Genomic DNA, 20,189 nt, shown 5'->3' on the forward strand with positions numbered 1-20,189 from the left:
ACAATGAAAGGTGCCTTGAAATTGAGCTCAAAGTAGCAGAAATGTTCGATTTTTACCAAACTTCAAAAGTAAACAAATCGTGCCAAGCGTGCAATACACGTCAACTGGTGAGTCTAATATTCTTTCACAAGTGCACCAATAATATTTGTACCATTTTTTACACTAATGCAGTAGTCTGCATAACAGTAAATCTTATATTTTTTTGTGAAAATAAAAATTCAAAGTGGAAAGCAAAAGAATATAAGAGGGGCCTTGAGACGTGACTAATGACTAGAGGAAATGTCATTTTAGTGCCAGGAATGTCTTTCTTGTTTATTCTGGACCCTATTCGGAAATTGGCATCTTTTGAAATTTGTGTGAAATTGGCAAAATTGCTAAATTCTGACCACTGTACTGGATAGTTGAATTTCATAAATGGGTGGTTTCTTGCACTCATTCGATAGAAAAAATGGAGTTCTAGCGAAATATTCATGTTTTATGTCGACTAGTACAGTGAAATTGGCCGAAAATGGGGCTCAAAGTGGGCAAAATCGCCGATATGTAAACATCGCCGAGACCGCTAACTTTGCGAGAGCATAATTCCGTAAGTTTTCTATCAAATTTCAAACTTTTGGTGTCTTTATGATCGGGAAAAGATTCTCTATCTTTTCATAAGAGAAAATAATTTTTTTTTTTTTTTTTTTTTAAATTTGGCCGACCCTGAGAACGAGTTTCGGAGAGGGCCTGTCAACCCTCAAAGGGTTAAGTACCCTGGAAAACAGCTCATTGGGTCCCGGGGACTTATTTTGCTTCAATTTGTCTTTCTGTTTAATAACCATGTCTCTTGTGACAGTACTATTAGTTAATTTAAATTCATCAGGAACTAAATAATTGTTAGTTACTGGAATCTCATTTACATCTTCCTGTGTAAAAACTGATAAAAAATAGTCATTAAATAAGGAACACATTTCCAGTTCATTATCCGTCAGCTGTCTATTCCCAATTTTCAGTGGTCCTACTTTTTCCTTCACCTTCATCCTATACACTTGAAAGAGCCCCTTTGGCTTTGTCTTTGATTCATTAGCAACTCTAATTTCGTAGTCATGTTTAGCCTTTCTAATCCCCTTTTTTACTTCTCTTTTAAGCTGAACATATTGGTCAGTAAGGTTAACCTCTCCTCTTCTGATGTGCCTATAAATTCCCCTTTTCTCCCCTAATAGATGCTTTAGCCTCCTGTTAACCCATTTGGGATCATTATTATTAGACCTTATTTCTCTCTGGGGAATGTATATACTTTGGGCACGGTGTACATTATTAAGAAAACAATCATAAAAGCAGATCCCTTCATAATCATAAGTATGATCATCGTCAATAAAATCATTAGCTAGGTAACCCCAATCAAGATTAGACAGGTGTTCCCTAAGTCCATTATAATCGGCAAAACGAAAATCAGGGATTTTTACTGTATTATCATTATTCTTGCATTCCCAGTTAATGCTAAAAGTGATTTGTGATCACTTGCACCAAGCTCTTCAGTGATCTCCAGATTATTTACGAGCATTTCCTTATTTGACAAGACTAGGTCTAGCAAATTATTACCCCTGGTAGGCTCTGTTACGTACTGCTTCAGAAAACAGTCCTGAACTGTTTCCATAAAGTCACTGGACTCTAGATTACCTGTCAAAGAATTCCAGTCAATTTGACTGAAATTCAAGTCCCCTACTATGACTATGTTGTTGTGTCTCGAAGCCCTAACAATTTCATCCCAAAGAAGTCTCCCTCTATCGTGATCCAAGCCAGGAGGTCGGTATATTACACCTAGAATTAGTTTTTCTTGACCCTCTACAAACTCTACCCAAACAGATTCTGTTACTGTTACATCTATTTTTATACCTGTTTTTATGCAACAATTAATATTTTCACAAACATATAATGCAACTCCTCCCCCTTCCCATTACATCTATCCACATGGAACAGCTTAAACCCTTGAATATTACACTCAGCAATCATATCCCGACTCTTTAAATCATACCAAGTTTCAGTTAATGCAATGATATCAAAGTTCCCACCACATGCTACCAAACGTAGTTCATTAATTTTATTTCTTGCACTTCGACTGTTAGCATAAAATACCATCATATGTTTTTTCTTCTGCACATTTTTCCTATTGATCTTTGATTTTACACAATTTCTGAAATTATCATTACCCAGAGTTATTCCATGACAGTTACTATTAAGATTCTTAATATCAGAGCATAAGTCAAATATATCCCTACTCATTATTTATTGTTTCTAAACCCATACCTCTAACTAATCCTAGTTTAAAGTCCTAACAACCCCCTCAACTGAGCTAGCAAGAAAACCCACACCTGCCCTGGATAAGTGAACCCCATCCCTGCCATACATGTCATTTCGACCATGGAAGTTGTCCCAGTTGTCAATGAATGGTACTGCATTATCCTTACAGTGTTTATCCAGCCAACAATTAATACCAATTGCTCTGGACAACCATTCATTACCAAAACCCCTTCTTGGCAAAATGCCACATATAACAGGGTGCCCCCCCCTTCTTCCTAATTATGTCTATAGCTGTCCTACGCTTGCCTACATCATTGCCTCCAGCACTCAGGCAAATAATAGGGTTGATCCCTTTACCGTTCATGATGTTGTCAAGCCGGCTAACAATGTCCTCCATCCCAGCCCCAGGAAAGCAAACCCTCTGTCACCTACTCCTGTCCTTCATGCAGAACACCCTATCCATGTATCTAACCTGGCTATCCCCAACAACAACAATATTCTTACCCTCAATGGCGTCGTTCATCGTGACGTTCCCAGTACTAGTTGGCTCGCATTCGTCAGGTAGCACGGAGGATGCATTAGATGTTTCCACAGCAGTCTCTTTCTTCTTTATCGTTTCTGTGTTTCCATTCTTCTTGATCATCAACTTCGTTCCATGCTGTCCGGCCACTGACCACGTTCCCTTCTTGACCTGAGGACTCAAAACAGGAGGACTACTACGAATCCTCTTGTTTTCCTCAGTCAATCGCCGTATCTCCATCTTCGCTACTCTCAATTCTTCTTTAAGCTGCTGGTAAAATTGCTCGACGGAGGGCATCTTGGTTCAGTCCACGGATAGCATACAAGACACTTCTTCACAGAGTTAAGTACAGGTCACCACTGAGTAGTGAGAAAGATTACAAAGTTGATCCCATGTATTAGAAATTTTCCCTATGAGGATAGACTGAGGGCACTGAACCTGCACACTCTAGAAAGGTGTAGAATTAGGGGAGATGTGATTGAGGTGTATAAATGGAAGACGGGAATAAATAAAGGGGATATAAATAATGTGCTAAAAATATACAACCAAGACAGGACTCTCAGCATTGGGTTCACTTTAGATAAATTTAGATTTAGAAAGAATATAGGAAAGCATTGGTTTTGTAATAAAAGTTGTGGATGAATGAAACTAACTTGTGAGTAGCATCATTGAAGCTAAAGAAAATTGTGTAGCTTTAATAATAGGTTAGACAAGTACATGAGTGGGTGTGACTTAGACTTGCCTTGTATGGGGCCAGTAGACCTGCTGCAGTGCTCCCTCTTATGTGGTTAGATTAAGTTATGTTTATTAGAGCAGGTTGTTAGGTTATGGCTATAGTTACCGACCATTGCTCAGCAGAACTCGGGCCCTAGTTTACACTTTTTAATAAATACTACAGTGGAATCTCTGCTTACGAGTTTAATCCGTTCTGTGACCTAGCTCGTAACCCAATCTGCTCATATGCTTAGTCAGTCTTCCTCATTTAAATTAATTGAAATGCCATTAATCCAGTCCAGCAGAATTCCTGCTCAGGAGGCAGGACAAAATACTTCAATTTCATGCTTGACTTCCATGGACATCATCCTCTTTTTCTTCTCAGCACTGTCCTTTGCACTTACTTTCTCAGGACCCATGGTTAGAAAAAAGAAATTTGGCAGAATAACTGCACAAAATGTAAGCAAAACATGAGAGAAATCCTTCCACTGCGAGGTAAGCACGTACTCACCTATTTGTGGTTGCAGGGGTCGAGTCTTAGCTCCTGGCCCCACCTGGTCCCACAGGTTATGGTGAGCATTGTTGTGGTATTCACTGTGCCATCTAGTGGCGGCATTCTGAAGCTCGCTTGTTATTATAGTATTATTATTATGTACGTATTATCTTTATTATTATTATTATTATTACTATTATTATTATTATATTATTATTATTATTATTATTATTATTATTATTATTATTATTATTATATGTACACCTACCATCCGACTTACGGCTGAGTTCGGTTCCGAGAAACCGGTCGTAAGTCGAACTTTACTACTGAATATCAATAAAACATGTTTGTAATGACTTTATTTTATTGTTTTATTTTGGTATTTCATGTTTCACTCTACTTTTTATGTTGTTAGTACTGTATTTTATACTGTAAGGTTTAGGATAAACACTGTGTACAACACAAATAGTTGTTTATTTCCCAGAAATTTGGAATAAAAAACACGGTCGTAAGTCGAGTGGTCGTAAGTCGAGCAGGTCGTAAGTCGGATGGTAGGTGTATTATTATTATATTATTATTATAATGGGAAGTGCTAAACCCATAGGATTATACAGTGCCTGTGGGAGGGAGGGGATGGAAGGTATTCAGGCTTAATTTAGGAAACTGGAGCACAGATACAATTTCCTAGATCAAGAGCCCCACACCAGCATCAAGAAACCTCCCTTGAGGAGGAAGCACGCAACCTGAATTTTGGCTCATATCCAGGAGCAAAAAATCGACCAAGTGACAGCTCGTATCCTGAAAAACTCGCATTGTGGGGCACTTGTAAGCAGTGGTTCCACTGTACAAGCTATGTATGTGTTTGTTTTACATCATGGAGGAAATATTTCAGTGAAAATTCATTAATTTAGATGACGCTACATTGACGGTAACTTTTACACTCACTAGTACACACCCATAACCATTTTACATTAGAGATCATGATCACACTTGAACTGTTAGGCACTGCCGCACCTGATACCCTCAGTCTAGGTTGAAGTGGCAGGACACACAAGACGTACTAAACTCAGGCTCTTGTCATTTTCTCTCAGTGTTGGTGGTGGAGCATTAAGGCATATTATTTACAACCTATATCACTTAAGAATCCCTCAACCATGTTAAGTTGTGTTAGGTCAAGTTACATTACATTTAATTAGGGATATATTACATTTAGTTATGGTTGGGATAAGTTAGGCTAGGATTTGTTTGGTTAGGTTATGTAACAACCTGGTAATGCCATTGCTAGACATGCATCTTTGTTTACTTTTGGTCAGGTGCGAGACATGTCTCGATGTGCTGCGCTGCCAAAATAAATGTACTGTATTCATTTTCATTATCACCCAAAATAACAACCTGCACAAGAAATAATTACTTCATGTTGTACTTAGGTTGTACAGTGTAAAATAATGACTGACTTCCACTGAGTAGTTCTTGGTAACTATTATATACCATAAAAATTAACGTAGGATAATCTAGTAAAGTTAATATGATTTTTTAATTGAAGCTTTCAGTGTAGAAGATTTTCACATAAGCAGACACCTTCCCTTACCCTATTAGTCTGTTTTATGGAAGTTTCTCTGTGTTAAGTGGCCAAAATTAAAAAAATTGACCAGTTTTATATACCTTATCTAACAAATTTCACTTTTAAAAATAATCAACATTCTAGCCACTGAAGTATCCTTTCTTCTTTACATTTCTAATCCATTGTCCTGTAAAATTCCTTATTTCTTGGTTAGTAAGTACAGTGGAACCTTGACTTACGAGTTTAATCCGTTCCTGGAGCTAGCTCGTAACTCAATTTACTTGTATATCATATTAATTTTCCTCATTTAAATTAATTGAAAAGCCATTAATTCGTTCCTGCACTCTGGAGCGACGAGAAAAATTACTTGAATATGACGCTATTATCAACTGTACGGGTTATTTATCTATCACAATTCATCTAATATGACATAATAAACACTATAATTAGCATAGAAACATGAAATATACTCTAGAATGAATAAAATAGGCCGTAATATGGTGGCAGAGGCAGTGGCAAAAGCTTCGCCATTTCTGTCCCAGTTTGACTATACAGCTGTCCCTCATTTATCGTAATTAATCCGTTCCTGGAAGTGTGACTGTTATCGAAATTTATGATTTTCGAATCAATTTTCCCCATAAGAAATAATGTAAATACAATTAATCTGTTCCTGACACCCGGAAGTACTAAAACAAAAAAAAAATTTACATGAAATATAGATGTAGTACATAAACAATACAATGGGACATGATGAATGAAACATTAACAGCATAACACTTACCTTTATTGGCGATTCTTCTTAGTGTATGGAAGACTGGAGGAGGAGACAGATTGCATTAGTTACTCTTTGGAAGGGGAATCCCCTTCCATCAACACCTCAGGCACCAAGTGCTTTTCTGGGGTTACTTCTCTTCTCTGTTTCTTAATGCCACTAGGACCAGCTTGAGAGTCACTGGAGTCCTGTCTAGCAAAAGAACTGTCCAGAGTGCTCTGTTTCTGGCAACTCTTTAACACCTCCCTAAAATAGGCCAAGACTTTGTCACTGTACATGTTTGCCAACATGGCTTGCAACAGCCTTGTCAGGGTGATGTTTCTCCATAAATCTTTCCATCTTATCCCACATTTCGAAAATCTCCTTAATTTCTGAAGAAGGCAATTTCTTCCATCTCTCTTCCTCCTCCTCTGCAGAAAGATTCTGAGCTGTGGTCTGTTGCTCTTCCTGCTGAAGCTCTTGCAGCTCCTCAGTGGTGAGCTCTTTGTTGTGGTCTTCCGCCAACTCTTCCACATCCTCCAAACTCACATCCAACCCCATGGAACTCCCCAGTGCCACAATGGATTTAACAACTGACATTGGCTCATCAGGGTCAGCCCCAAACCCTTCAAAATCCCTCTTGTGGACACAATCTGGCCACAGTTTTCTCCGAGCAGAGTTCAAAGTCCTGGTAGTCACTCCCTCGCAAGCCTTACCTATAAGGCAATGGAGGATGCTGAAGTGTTCTTTCCAAAAATCTCTTAGGGTCAAGTGAGTGTCTGAGGTCACATTAAAGCACCTTTGAAACATTGCTTTGGTGTAGAGTTTTTTAAAGTTCGCAATGACCTGCTGGTCCATGGGCTGGAGGAGAGGAGTGGTATTCGGGGGCAAGAACTTTACTGTGATGAACCCAAACTCCTCGAAAATTAGGTCATCCAAGTTTGGAGGATGAGCAGGTGCATTGTCCATTACTAGGATGCACTTGAGATCCAATTTCTTTTCCAGGAGGTAATTCTTCACACTAGGGCCAAACGCTTCATTGAACCACTCGACGAAAATTTCCCTCGTGACCCATGCCTTACTATTAGATTTCCAAAACACACACAATTTACTCTTCATAACATTGTTTTTCCTGAACACTCTGGGATTTTCAGAATGGTACACTAGTAATGGCTTCACTCTGAAATCCCCACTAGCATTAGCACAAAACATGAGCGTCAGCCTGTCTTTCATAGGCTTGTGTCCTGGCAGTCCCTTTTCCTCCTGAGTAATGTAGGTCCTCTTTGGCATTTTCTTCCAAAAGAGGCCTGTTTCGTCACAATTGAACACTTGTTCAGGTTTCAGTCCTTCAGCTGTGTACTCCTTGAATTCATGCACATATTTTTCAGCCACTTTTTGATCTGAACTCGCAGCCTCACCATGCCTTACCACACTGTGTATGCCACTACGGTTCTTAAATCTCTCAAACCAACCTTTGCTGGCCTTAAATTCACAAATATCAGTACTCTTTGCAGGCAATTTCTTTACCAGATCATCGGGCAACTGCCTAGCCTTTTCACAAATAATCGACGACATAAGACTAACTCCTGCTAATTGTTTCTCGTTATCCACACCAATAATAACTTCTCAACCTCTTCGAGTACTGGTGATCTCATTTTTGTCAGCATATTTACCCCCTTTGCAACAACGGCTTCCTTGATTTCCTTTTTCTTGGTCAAGATGGAAGCTATGGTTGTACAGGTCCGCCATCACAAATCCGGCAATCAGTTATTCGGTTCCTTCAGTTATTCGGCACTAATTTTGGCTAGCATAATTTCAAATTTCAAGGGTCGCCACACCAACCTGCTGGTACTGTTTGGTGGCGCTACTTGCTGCATAAGTCATTCCAATTTCTTTTTCTACATTTTTTGTTTTAACCTGCTTACTTTTAGCCCTAGCCATGGTTCTAATGAATAAAAGAAATGCTTCTCATTATGTAAAGCACCTACACAATACATTATCCATTAAAGATAAGGTGGCTTTGAAGCCACTGTCGGTTGTCATGAACTCAGTCTCATGAAGCAGGAGAATATGCTTTATTATTATGCTAATGTCAACACTACAGCTTATTTGCCTATCACAATTGATCTATGACATAATAAACAATATAAATAGCATAAAACGTGTTAAATACTCCAGAATAAACAATATTTGGCATAACACCAAGCAGTTCGACGGAGGTATGAAGAGGATATGGTATACAAATACCATTCTCCTATCCCAGTCTTGGTGGCTTATATGTATTAGAGAAAATGGAGTATAGCACAGGGCTAACTGTGATATACACTCTTACTCCACCATAAACCTGAAACAAAAAAGTTATTTTCTCTATATAGATTATCACACATAGCAGCATATGTGTAGAGAACCTAGGATAACCCAAAAAAGTCAAAGTGGCTTATTATTAGTACCTGGCTTGGGATAGCCATATATGATTTTTGGTGAACATCAAAATGGTATACAATACCGACAGGTTGGTAGGTAAGACACATAGGCAACTTTATTCCGAAACGTTTCGCCTACACAGTAGGCTTCTTCAGTCGAAGAATAAAGTTGCCTAACTGTTGCCTATGTGTCTTACCTACCAACCTGTTGGTATTGTATACCATTTTGATGTTCATCTTGTCAGACACTGCAACACTTGGCATCTTGGTACAGAAAACACCTTGGACAACTTTTTCAAGTGAGAATTGTTGGATCTGAGAGGGACATGACCTCTCAGTGGCTACATTCTCACTACTACTACTACTCTGCACCTCTCCTTCCAACAGTATTTAAGTCTCCGCACTGTCGCTTGATCTTCAGATAGTTCCTGACTATGGAACTGAACTTCTCCAGGCTGAGGGACTGACAACCTCAAATTCTACGACTTCAAGGGTGATGGACTGATTACATCGTCTTCACATCTCTACTGTTCCTGCCTACTTTCTGTATTCGACTGAAGAAGCCTACTGTGTAGGCGAAACGTTTCGTAATAAAGTTGCCTAACTGTTGCCTATGTGTCTTACCTACCATGGTTTTTGGTAAATATTCGATTCCCAGCCAGGGAAGAAACATTGGGCGTGTTTCTTTATACCTGTTGTCTATGTATACCTATCAGTAAATGGGTACCTGGGTGTTAGCCAACTAGTGTGGGTGTTATCCTGGGACATTGACCTAATTTTCTTGAAATACTCAGCATAACAAGCGGCTTTCTATACAGTAGTATGTCACTGATGTCAGCTAGGCCAGTATACCTTGTACATGTACGTGTAGTAAATAAAGATAATATTATTATTATTATTATTATTATTATTATTATTTTCTCAGTTGTTTGTTGGGTTATCTTATTCAAACTTGGGCAATGTGTGATGGAAAGATACTTTTTAACGTAGACCAAAAATGAAAGAAATCAGACCGTAAATAGCAGAGTTCGCTTCTCAGCCATTAGCGGCCGCTTAGCGGTATATTTTTGTATGCTTTTATGGTTATATTCTCAATTTTTTCGGTCTCATTTGATAGAATGAAAGATATAATACAGAAATAGATATGATTTTGTTTGCTTTCATGATGAAAAGTACCTTGAAATTGCGCTCACAGTAGCGAAAATGTTATAGTATTATTTAGCAAATCTCAAGAGTAAACAAATGATGTCACCGTCCAATACCTGTCCGCCTGCTAGCCAAGAATGGGTTGACATTATTTATACATTTATTACAATAATGCAGTAGTCTGCATAACAGTAAATCTTCTAATTTTTTTGTGAATAAAAATTCCAAATGGTAAGCAAGAGTAATATAAGAGGAGCCTGTAGCTGTGACTAATGAACAGAGAAAATGTTATTTTAGTGCCAAGAATGTCTACATTGTTTATTCTAGACCCTATTTTGAAATTGGCACCTGTGAAATTTGTGTGAAATCGGCCAAACTCCCAATTTCTGACCACTTTATTGGGTAGTTGAAATAAGTGAATAAGCGGTTTCTTGTTCTCAGTTGACAGACTAGAAGTAAATAAGTGTATTAAGGTATACACAAATACAGTTACATAGATTATCATACATAGCAGTGTATGTAGAGAGAACCTAGGATAACCCAGAAAAGTCAGACAAAGTGACTTATTTCCAGTACCTGGCTTGGGCTTGCCATATATGATTTTTGGTAAATATTTTTTTTTCTCGGTTGTTTGTTGGGCTATCTCATTGAAACTTGGGCAGTGTATGATGGAAAGATGCTTCTTAACGTACAACAAAAATGATAAATAAGGGAGTTCACTTCTCAGCCATTAGCCGCCTCTTTGCAGTATATTTTCGTATGGTTTTTATGGCTGTACTCTCATTTTTTGGACTCGTCTGATAGAATGGAAGATACATTACAGAAATAGACATGATTTTGATTGCTTTCATAACGAAAAGTACCTTGAAATTGAGCTCAAAGTAGCTGAAATGTTCGATTTTTGCCAATGTTCAATGAACTTTGTGTAAGTCAAGTTGGTTAATTTTATTAAGTGTATTCTAACCTAACCACTCTGTAATCTGGCAAACTCAGTAATCCGGCACACTGCAGGTCCCAATGATGCCGGATTTGTGATGGAGGACCTGTGTTGGGTTTGTTATACATCCTGGCTAGTTCGGCCATACGTACGCCACTTTCATATTGTTCAATGATGTTTTTCTTAAATTCAATCGTATTTCTCACCTTCTTTACCAAAGGCTTGGCACTAGGAGCTTTCTTTGGAGCCACGGTAGCTTATTTAGTAGTTGCAAGCACTAAGATGAATGGAATATTATGAAATATTTCGTATGAGCAAGTGAGGGGACCATCGCTCACTGGTAAACAATGGCACACTGGCTGGGAAGGGAGGCCGGGGCGGCTCAGAGTGTGAGTATGCGTCCAAGACGAATGACTATTCGCGAGTCAAACTATGATTAGTGAGTCAATGTTTTGACGAAAATATCGTTACGATTTTCGAAAATTACGACTATCGAGCCGTACAATTATCGAGGGACCACTGTACTATCTTCCCATGTTCTTGCTGTAAGAGAAAACAGAGTATTTTTGAGGCTAACTGCAGTAGATCACTAGGACCCATGGTTAGAAAAAAGAAATTTGGCCAAATGGCTGTAAAAAAATGCAAACAAGCACAAGAGAACTGCCTCACTGGGATGTAAACATGTTTACTGCTTACCAGCTGTGCCAACTATCAGAAGCAATCTGAATTATTATGTACGTATTATGCATTATTATTATTATTATTAATTTAGGAAACTGAAGCTCTATCGTTATAATAATAATAATATATTATTATTATTATTATTGTTATTATTAATTTAGGAAACTGAAGCTCTGTCGTTATTATAATAATAATACAGTAGACCGCCATTGAAGAATTGCTGCACAATTTTATGTAACATGTCGTATAATTAATTTAACATACTTCAGTTTGCGGGAAGGAAAAAAAAATTCTCTTTTGCTCAAGCGGCCGCCTTGTTGTGTAGCCACCGGGGAGCCATCCCCTACCACTGCCCGACACCACCCCCCACCATCCACTACCACTGCCCAACACCACCCCCCACCATCCCCTACCACTGCCCGACGCAACCCCCCACCATCCCCTACCACTGCCCGACACAACCCCCCACCATCCCCTACTACTGCCCGACACAACCCCCCACCATCCCCTACCACTGCCTGACACCACCCCCCACCATCCCCTACCACTCCCCGACACCACCCTCCACCATCCCCTACCACTCCCCGACACCACCCCCACCATCCCCTACCACTGCCTGACACAACCCCCCACCATCCCCTACCACTGCCCGACACAACCCCCCACCATCCCCTACCACTGCCCGACACAACCCCCCACCATCCCCTACCACTGCCCGACACAACCCCCCCCCATCCCCAACCACGGCCCGTCACAACCCCCCACCATCCCCTACCACTGCCCGACACAACCCCCCACCATCCCCTACCACTGCCCGACACAACCCCCTGCCATCCCCTACCACTCCCCGACACAACCCCCCACCATCCCCTACCACTCCTCGACACAACCCCCCACCATCCACTACCACTGCCCGACACAAACCCCCACCATCCCCTACCACTGCCCGACACAACCCCCCACCATCCCCTACCACTGCCCGACACAACCCCCCACCATCCCCTACCACTGCCCGACACAACCCCCCACCATCCCCTACCACTGCCCGACACAACCCCCCACCATCCCCTACCACTGCCCGACACAACCCCCCACCATCCCCTACCACTCCCCGACACAACCCCCCACCATCCCCTACCACTGCCCGACACCAACCCCCACCATCCCCGACCACTCCCCTACACAACCCCCCACCATCCCCTACCACTGCCCGACACAACCCCCCACCATCCCCTACCACTGCCCGACACAACCCTCCAGCATCCCCTACCACTGCCCGACACAAACCCCCACCATCCCCTACCACTCCCTGACACCACCCCCCACCATCCACTACCACTGCCCGACACCATCCCCCACCATCCCCTACCACTCCCCGACACAACCCCACACCATCCCCTACCACTGCCCGACACCACCTCCCACCATCCCCTACCACTGCCCGACACCACCCCCCACCATCCACTACCACTGCCTGACACCACCCCCCACCATCCCCTACCACTCCCCGACACCACCCCCCACCATCCCCTACCACTCCCCGACACCACCCCCCACCATCCCCTACCACTGCCCGACACCACCCCCACCATCCCCTACCACTCCCGAACACCCCCCACCATCCCCTGCCACTCGCCAACACCACCCCCCATCCCCTGCCACTCCCCGACACCACCCCCCACCATCCCCTACCACTCCCCGACCACCCCCCACCATCCCCTACCATTCCCCAACACCACCCCCCGCCATCCCCTACCACTCCCCGACACCACCCTCCACCATCCCCTGCCACTCCCCGACACCAGCTCCCGCCATCCCCTACCACTCCCCTACACCACACCCCAGCCATCCTCTGCCACTCCCCGACACCACCCCCCACCATCCCCTACCAGTCCCCAACCACCCCCCACCATCCCCTACCACTGCCCAACACAACCCCCCACCATCTACTACCACACCCCGACACCACCCCCCACCATCCCCTGCCACTCCCTGACATCACCCCCCACCATCCCCTACCTCTCCCCGACACCACCCCCCACCATCCCCTGCCACTCCCCGACACCACATCCCACCATCCCCTGCCACTCCCCGACATCACCCCCCACCATCCCAGACCACTCCCCGACTCCACCCTCCACCATCCCCTACCACTCCTTGACACCACCCCTGCTATCCCCTACCACTCCCCGACACCACCTCCCGCCATCCCCTACCACTCCCCGACACCCCCGCCATCCCCTACCACTTCCCGACACCCCCCCCCCCCCCCACCAGCCCAGCATTTCTCATTCATACGTGTCCAGTCTTTCTCTGCTACAAGGCAGCTGTGTTTGTCAATTGTGTATGATATTTTAATTACTATATCTTGTATCTACCAAGCAATCAGGACACCCAGTAGCCATACTAGTGTTGCTGAAAGTGGCACCAAGAGGCATAAGCACTTAAGTCTTAGAATTAACAAAGATATTAGACAAGAGATAACCTGTAGCCATAACTGAAGTGTTACTTTGTACACAGAAAAAGAGGTTAATATGAGTTTGTGTGACTGACTGACTGAATGACTGACTTACTGAGTGACTAGACTGACTTGCTGAATGACTTGACTGACTTTTTGAGTGACTTGGACAAGCACCTAAAATCGGTACCTGACCAGCCGGGCTGTGGCTCGTACGTTGGATTGCGTGCAGCCATCAGTAACAGCCAGCAGTAACAGCCTGGTTGATCAGGCTCTGATCCACCAGGAAGCCTGGTCACAGACCGGGCTGCGGGGGCATTGACCCCCGGAACTCTCTCCAGGTAAACTTACTGAGTGACTTAACTGACTTATCGAATGACTAGACTGACTTACTGAATGACTTGACTGACTTACTGAGTGACTTGACTGACTTACTGAATGACTTGACTGACTTACTGAGTGACCTGACTGTAATAGTATTATTATATTATTATTATTGCTAAGAAGAAAAAGAGAATGATTTCCATGGAATTAAAGCATGAAATCATAGATAAACAAGCGAGGTGTCCAGGTTTTGGGTTGGGGTTAAGAGGGAGGGAGGAGCTGGCTAGTAACTCAAATGTTGGCTCGTAACTCAGAGCAAAAAATCGACCCAGGGACGGCTCGTATCTCAAAAAACTCGTAAGTTGGGACACTGATAAGTCAAGGTTCCACTGTATATGTAGGTACAAGTACACTTAAGTACCATTATCATATGTAGTAACTAGTGTAAATTACCTAGGATAACCCCCAAAAAAGTCACTTACTTACATTGGGGTTAATAAACCAAAACCAAGAATATTTTGGTCAGGGTTTAAGCCTTCTCAGTAACTGATGCAGACCTATTAAAATTTTAACCCATAAAACAAATTGTGGGGGTATATGTACAAATAACCGACACATAGGAGAGAGAGGAGCTTATGACAGTGTGGGTGGTAGAGGACCACTACCCTGTACCATTTCCATCATTTTGAGGCCTGTTTTACCCACTTCTCATCTTATATTAGCTAAAAACTTCTCCATGTCGCTAATATATTTTCTTATGTTTTCTTATTTTATTTTATTTTATTTTTTAAGTGGGCATGAGCAGTATTAATTTTTGGGGTCAGGACAGTGAAAGGCTTCAACCAATTCCATTGCGTCATTCGACCAAATTCTAATACAGTCTCTTCTCACTTAATGACGGAGTTCTGTTCCTGAGACCACATCGTTAAACAAATTCGTCACTAAGTGAGAAACATACTGTAGTGGTAGTAAGTTTGTGTCAACCATCTTTGATATTGTTTTGATGTCACCTTTGCACCATTTTTAACATTTCTGGTATATTTTTAAATGTCTATACAGTAGTGTACTGTATATTGTAATAAACAGAATAGAGGAAATCATCTCTAATATACATTACAGTGGACCCTCGCCTAATGAACGTATCGCATAATGTTAAATCCGCCTAGCGATACATTTTAACACAAAATTTTTGCCTCGGCTAGCGCTAAAAACTCGCTCAACGCGATTCGTTCAAGATGTGTCCAGGTGCAGCCTGAGCCTGCCTCACTTGTTCTGTGGGTGCCAGTGTTTACAAGCCAGCCACCGCGGTCGCTTCCAAGCATACAATCGGAACATTTCATATTATCACAGCCTTTTTAGTGATTGCACCTGCAAAATAAGTCACCATGGGCCCCAAGAAAGCTTCTAGTGCCAACCCTACAATAAAAAGAGTGAGAATTACTATGGATATGAAGAAAACGATCATTGCTAAGTATTAAAGTGGAGTGCGTGTCTCCGAGATGGCCAGGTTGTACACAAAATCAACCAACCATCGCTACTATTGTGGCCAAGAAAACAGCAATCAAGGAAGCTGTTCTTGCCAAAGGTGCAACTTTGTTTTTAAAACAGAGATCGCAAGTGATAGAAGATGTTGAGAGACTGTTATTGGTGTGGATAAACGAAAAACAGATAGGAGGAGATAGCATCTCTCAAGCGATCATATGTGAAAAGGCTAGGAAGTTGCATGACGATTTAATTAGAAAAATGCCTGCAACTAGTGATGATGTGAGTGAATTTAAGGACAGCAAAGGTTGGTTTGAGAGATTTAAGAATCGTAGTGGCATACATAGTGTGATTAGGCATGGTGAGGCTGCCAGTTTGGACCACAAAGTGGCTGAAAAATATGTGCAGGAATCCAAGGAGTACATAGATAGTGAAGGAGTGAAACCTGAACAAGTGTTTAATTGTGACGAAACAGGCCTGTTTTGGAAGAAAATGCCAAACAGGACGTACATTACTCAGGAGGAAAAGGCACTCCCAGGACATAAGCCTATGAAAGACAGGCTTACTCTGTTGATGTGTGCCAATGCTAGTGGTGATTGCAAAGTGAAGCCTTTATTGGTGTATCACTCTGAAGCTCTCAGTGTGTTCAGGAAAAACAATGTCCTCAAGGCTAATTTGTGTGTGCTGTGGAGGGCAGACAGTAAGGCATGGGTCACTAGGGACTTTTTCTATGACTGGTTACAATGTGGCAGAGTGACTTTCTGCGGAAATGAACTTCATTAAGGTCAAGTTTTTGCCTCCTAATACCACTCCTCTCCTGCAGCCCATGGACCAGCAGATCATTTCCAACTTCAAGAAACTGTACACAAAAGCTATGTTTGAAAGGTGCTTTGTAGTGACCTCAGAAACTCAATTGATTCTTAAGAGAGTTTTGGAGAGATCACTTTAGCATCCTCAATTGTGTAAACTTTATAGGTAAGGCTTGGGAGGAAGTGACTAAGAGGACCTTGAACTCTGCTTGGAAGAAACTGTGGCCAGAATGTGTAGACAAAAGGGATTTTGAAGGGTTTCAGGCTAACCCTGAGAAGCCTATGCCAGTTGAGGAATCCACTGTGGCATTGGGGAAGTCCTTGGGGTTGGAGGTTAGTGGGGAGGATGTGGAAGAGTTGGTGGAGGAGGACAATGAAGAACTAACCACTGATGAGCTGCTAGATCATCTTCAACAGCAAGAGGCCACACCTGAGGAAACTGCTTCAGAGGAGAGGATAGAGAAATTGAGGAAGTTGTCTACTTCAAAGATTAAGGAAATGTGTGCAATGTGGCTTAAAGTGCAAACCTTTTTTGATGAAAATCACCCTCAGACAGCTATTGCAAGCCGTGTTGGCAACCTGTACACTGACAATGTTGTGAAACAATGTTGTGCAAAAGAGGTCTAGTGACTCTGAAGCTGGTCCTAGTGGCATTAAAAGAAGAAGGGAAGTAACCCCGGAAAAGGACTTGCCACCTCAAGTCCTAATGGAAGGGATTCCCCTTCTAAACACTAACACTGTCAACGCTCTCCCCTCCTCCCATCCCATCAGTCACCACCAGATCTTCAATAAAGGCAAGTGTCATGTAACTGTGCATGTCTTCTTCAGTTTGTGTGTATTAAAATTAATATTTCATTTGGTAAAAAATTTTTTTTTGTTCATTCTTTGGGGTGTCAGGAACGGATTAATTTGATTTCCATTATTTCTTAGGGGGAAAATTATTTCACCTAACGATAATTTCGCCTAACGTTGAGCTCTCAGGAACGGATTAATAGCGTTAGGCGAGGGTCCACTGTGTTTAGGTATGAATGCTGGTCAGAGAGCCCGTCATAAGTCCGAGGCATCGGTAAACGAGTACGTCACTAAGCGAGGAGAGGTTGTATTCTAATTTTGCTAATGTGCCTTCTGTTCTATCAGTTGAACACAAAAAAAACCACCCATTCAACTATTTCAGCTAACCTATAAAGTACACAGAAGTTGGTAATTTGGCCAATTTTACACAAATTAAAATACTAACTTAAAATTAGTCCAAAATAACCAGTGTAAACATTCCTGACACTAAAACATTTCCTCACCATGGTTGTTCAATATACAGTGGACCCCCGACATTCGATATTAATCCGTTCCTGAGAGCTCATCGAATGTCAAAAATATCGAAAGTCGAATTAATTTTCCCCATAAGAAATAATGGAAATCAAATTAATCTGTGCAAGACACCCAAAAGTATGAAAAAAAAAATTTTACCACATGAAATATTAAGTTTAATGCAATAGAATAATTACAATAACAATAGATTAATAACAATAGAATAATTGACACTTACCTTTAATGAAGATCTGGTGATGATTGATGGGATGGGAGGAGGGGAGAGTGTGGATGGTGTTAGTGTTTAGAAGGGGAATCCCCTTCCATTAGGACTTGAGGTAGCAAGTCCTTTTCCGGGGTTACTTCCCTTCTTCTTTTAATGCCATTAGGACCAGCTTGAGAGTCACTGGACCTCTGTCGCACAACAAATCTGTCCATAGAGCTCTGTACCTCCCGTTCCTTTACGATTTGTCTAAAATGGGCCACAGCATTGTCATTGTAATAATCACCAGCACGGCTTGCAATAGCTGTGTTAGGGTGATTTTCATTCATAAAGGTTTGCAGTTCAACCCACTTTGCACACATTTCCATAATTTTTGAAGTAGGCACAATGGATTCCACAACTGGCATAGGCTTCTCAGGGTTAGCCCCAAACCCTTCAAAATCTTTCTTAATTTCCATACTAATTCTCACCCTTTTTACCACAGGGTTGGCACTAGAAGCTTTCTTGGGGCCTATGGTTACTTATTTTGCAGGAACAAGCACCAAAAACAGTGATAATATGGATAATATGGAATGTACTGAATGTATCCTTAGATGCGCGCACACTGCCTAGCTTGTAAACACTGGCACACACGGGGCAGTTCAGGCCACACGTGGACAGGTCTCGTACGAATCGTATCGAATACCGGGTTTTCCACCGAATGTCAAGGCGAAATTTTTGCGTTAAAATGCATCGAATGTCAGATTTATCAAATGTCGATGCCATCGAATGTCGGGGTCCACTGTATTTGTAGATGGAGTTGTAAGAGAAGTGAATGCTCAGGTTTTGGCAAGAGGTGTGGGGTTAAAAGATAAAGAATCTAACACAAAGTGGGAGTTAGTCACAGTTGCTCTTTGTTGATTGCACTGTGCTTTTGGGAGATTCTGAAGAGAAGTTGCAGAGGATGGTAGATGAGTTTGGTAGGGTATGTAAAAGAAGGAAATTAAAGGTGAATATAGGAAAAAGTAAGGTGAGGAAGATAAAAAATTAGGTAATGGAAGATTGGATATCAGATTGGAGGAGTGAGAGTGTGAAGGAGGTGAATGTATACAGATATCTGGGAGTGGACGTGTCAGCAGATGGGTCTATGAAAGATGAGGTGAATCATAGAATTGATGAGGGAAAAAAGGTGAGTGGTGCACTGAGGAGTTTGTGGAGACAAAGAACATTATCTATGAAAGCAAAGAGGGGGAATGTATGAGAGTATAGTTATACCAATGCTCTTATATGGGTGTGAAGCATGGGTGGTGAATGATTTAACCCTTTGAGGGTCGAGAGGGCCTCTCCCAAACTTGTTCTCAGGGTCAAAAAATTTTTGAAAAAAAAAAAAATATGAAATGATAGAGAATATTTTCCGAATATAATGACACCAAAAGTATGACATTTGATGGAAAACTTATGGAATTATGCTCTCGCAAAGATAGCATTCTCAAAGTGGGCGATTTTGCCCACTTTGAGCCCTATTTTCGGCCAATTCTAATGTTGCAGTTGACAAAAATCATAGCTATTTCCCTAGAACTCCATTTGTTCTATCAATTGAGTACAAGAATCCACCCATTTACCCAATAAAGTGGTCATAAATTGGCAATTTGGGCAATTTCACACAAATTTCAAAAGATGCCAATTTCGAAATAGGGTTCAGAATAAACAAGACAGACATTCATGGCACTAAAATAACATTTTATCAATTCATTAGTCAGGTCTTTAGGCACCTCTTGCATTACTTTTGCTTTCCATTTTGAATTTTTATTCTCACAGAAAGTAGAAGGTTTTCTATTATGTATACCACTTCATCATTGTAAAAATGGTATAAATGATATCAATGCACTTGTGGAAGAATGTTAGACTTACCAGTTGATGTGTATTGGATGCGTGGCTTGATTTGTTTACTTTTTAACATCGGCAAAAATCGATCATTTCCGCTATTTTGTGCTCAATTTCAAGGTACTTGTCATTGTGAAACCAATGAAAAGCATCTCGAATTTTGTAATATATCTTCCATTCTATCAAATGAGATCAAGAAAACGAGAATACAGCCATAAATAC

At 41.6% G+C, this 20,189-nt stretch overlaps 1 protein-coding gene across 2 annotated transcripts in view; it reads left to right on the forward strand.

The window, feature by feature from the left end:
- LOC128688206 (pre-mRNA-splicing factor 38B) overlaps positions 1 to 20,189 on the forward strand; it is a 395,211-nt gene that overhangs the window by 5,623 nt on the left and 369,399 nt on the right. The window lies entirely within an intron of this gene.

Source organism: Cherax quadricarinatus, chromosome 19, assembly GCF_038502225.1.
Source record: "Cherax quadricarinatus isolate ZL_2023a chromosome 19, ASM3850222v1, whole genome shotgun sequence".
In the NCBI taxonomy this organism is placed as follows: domain Eukaryota; kingdom Metazoa; phylum Arthropoda; class Malacostraca; order Decapoda; family Parastacidae; genus Cherax; species Cherax quadricarinatus.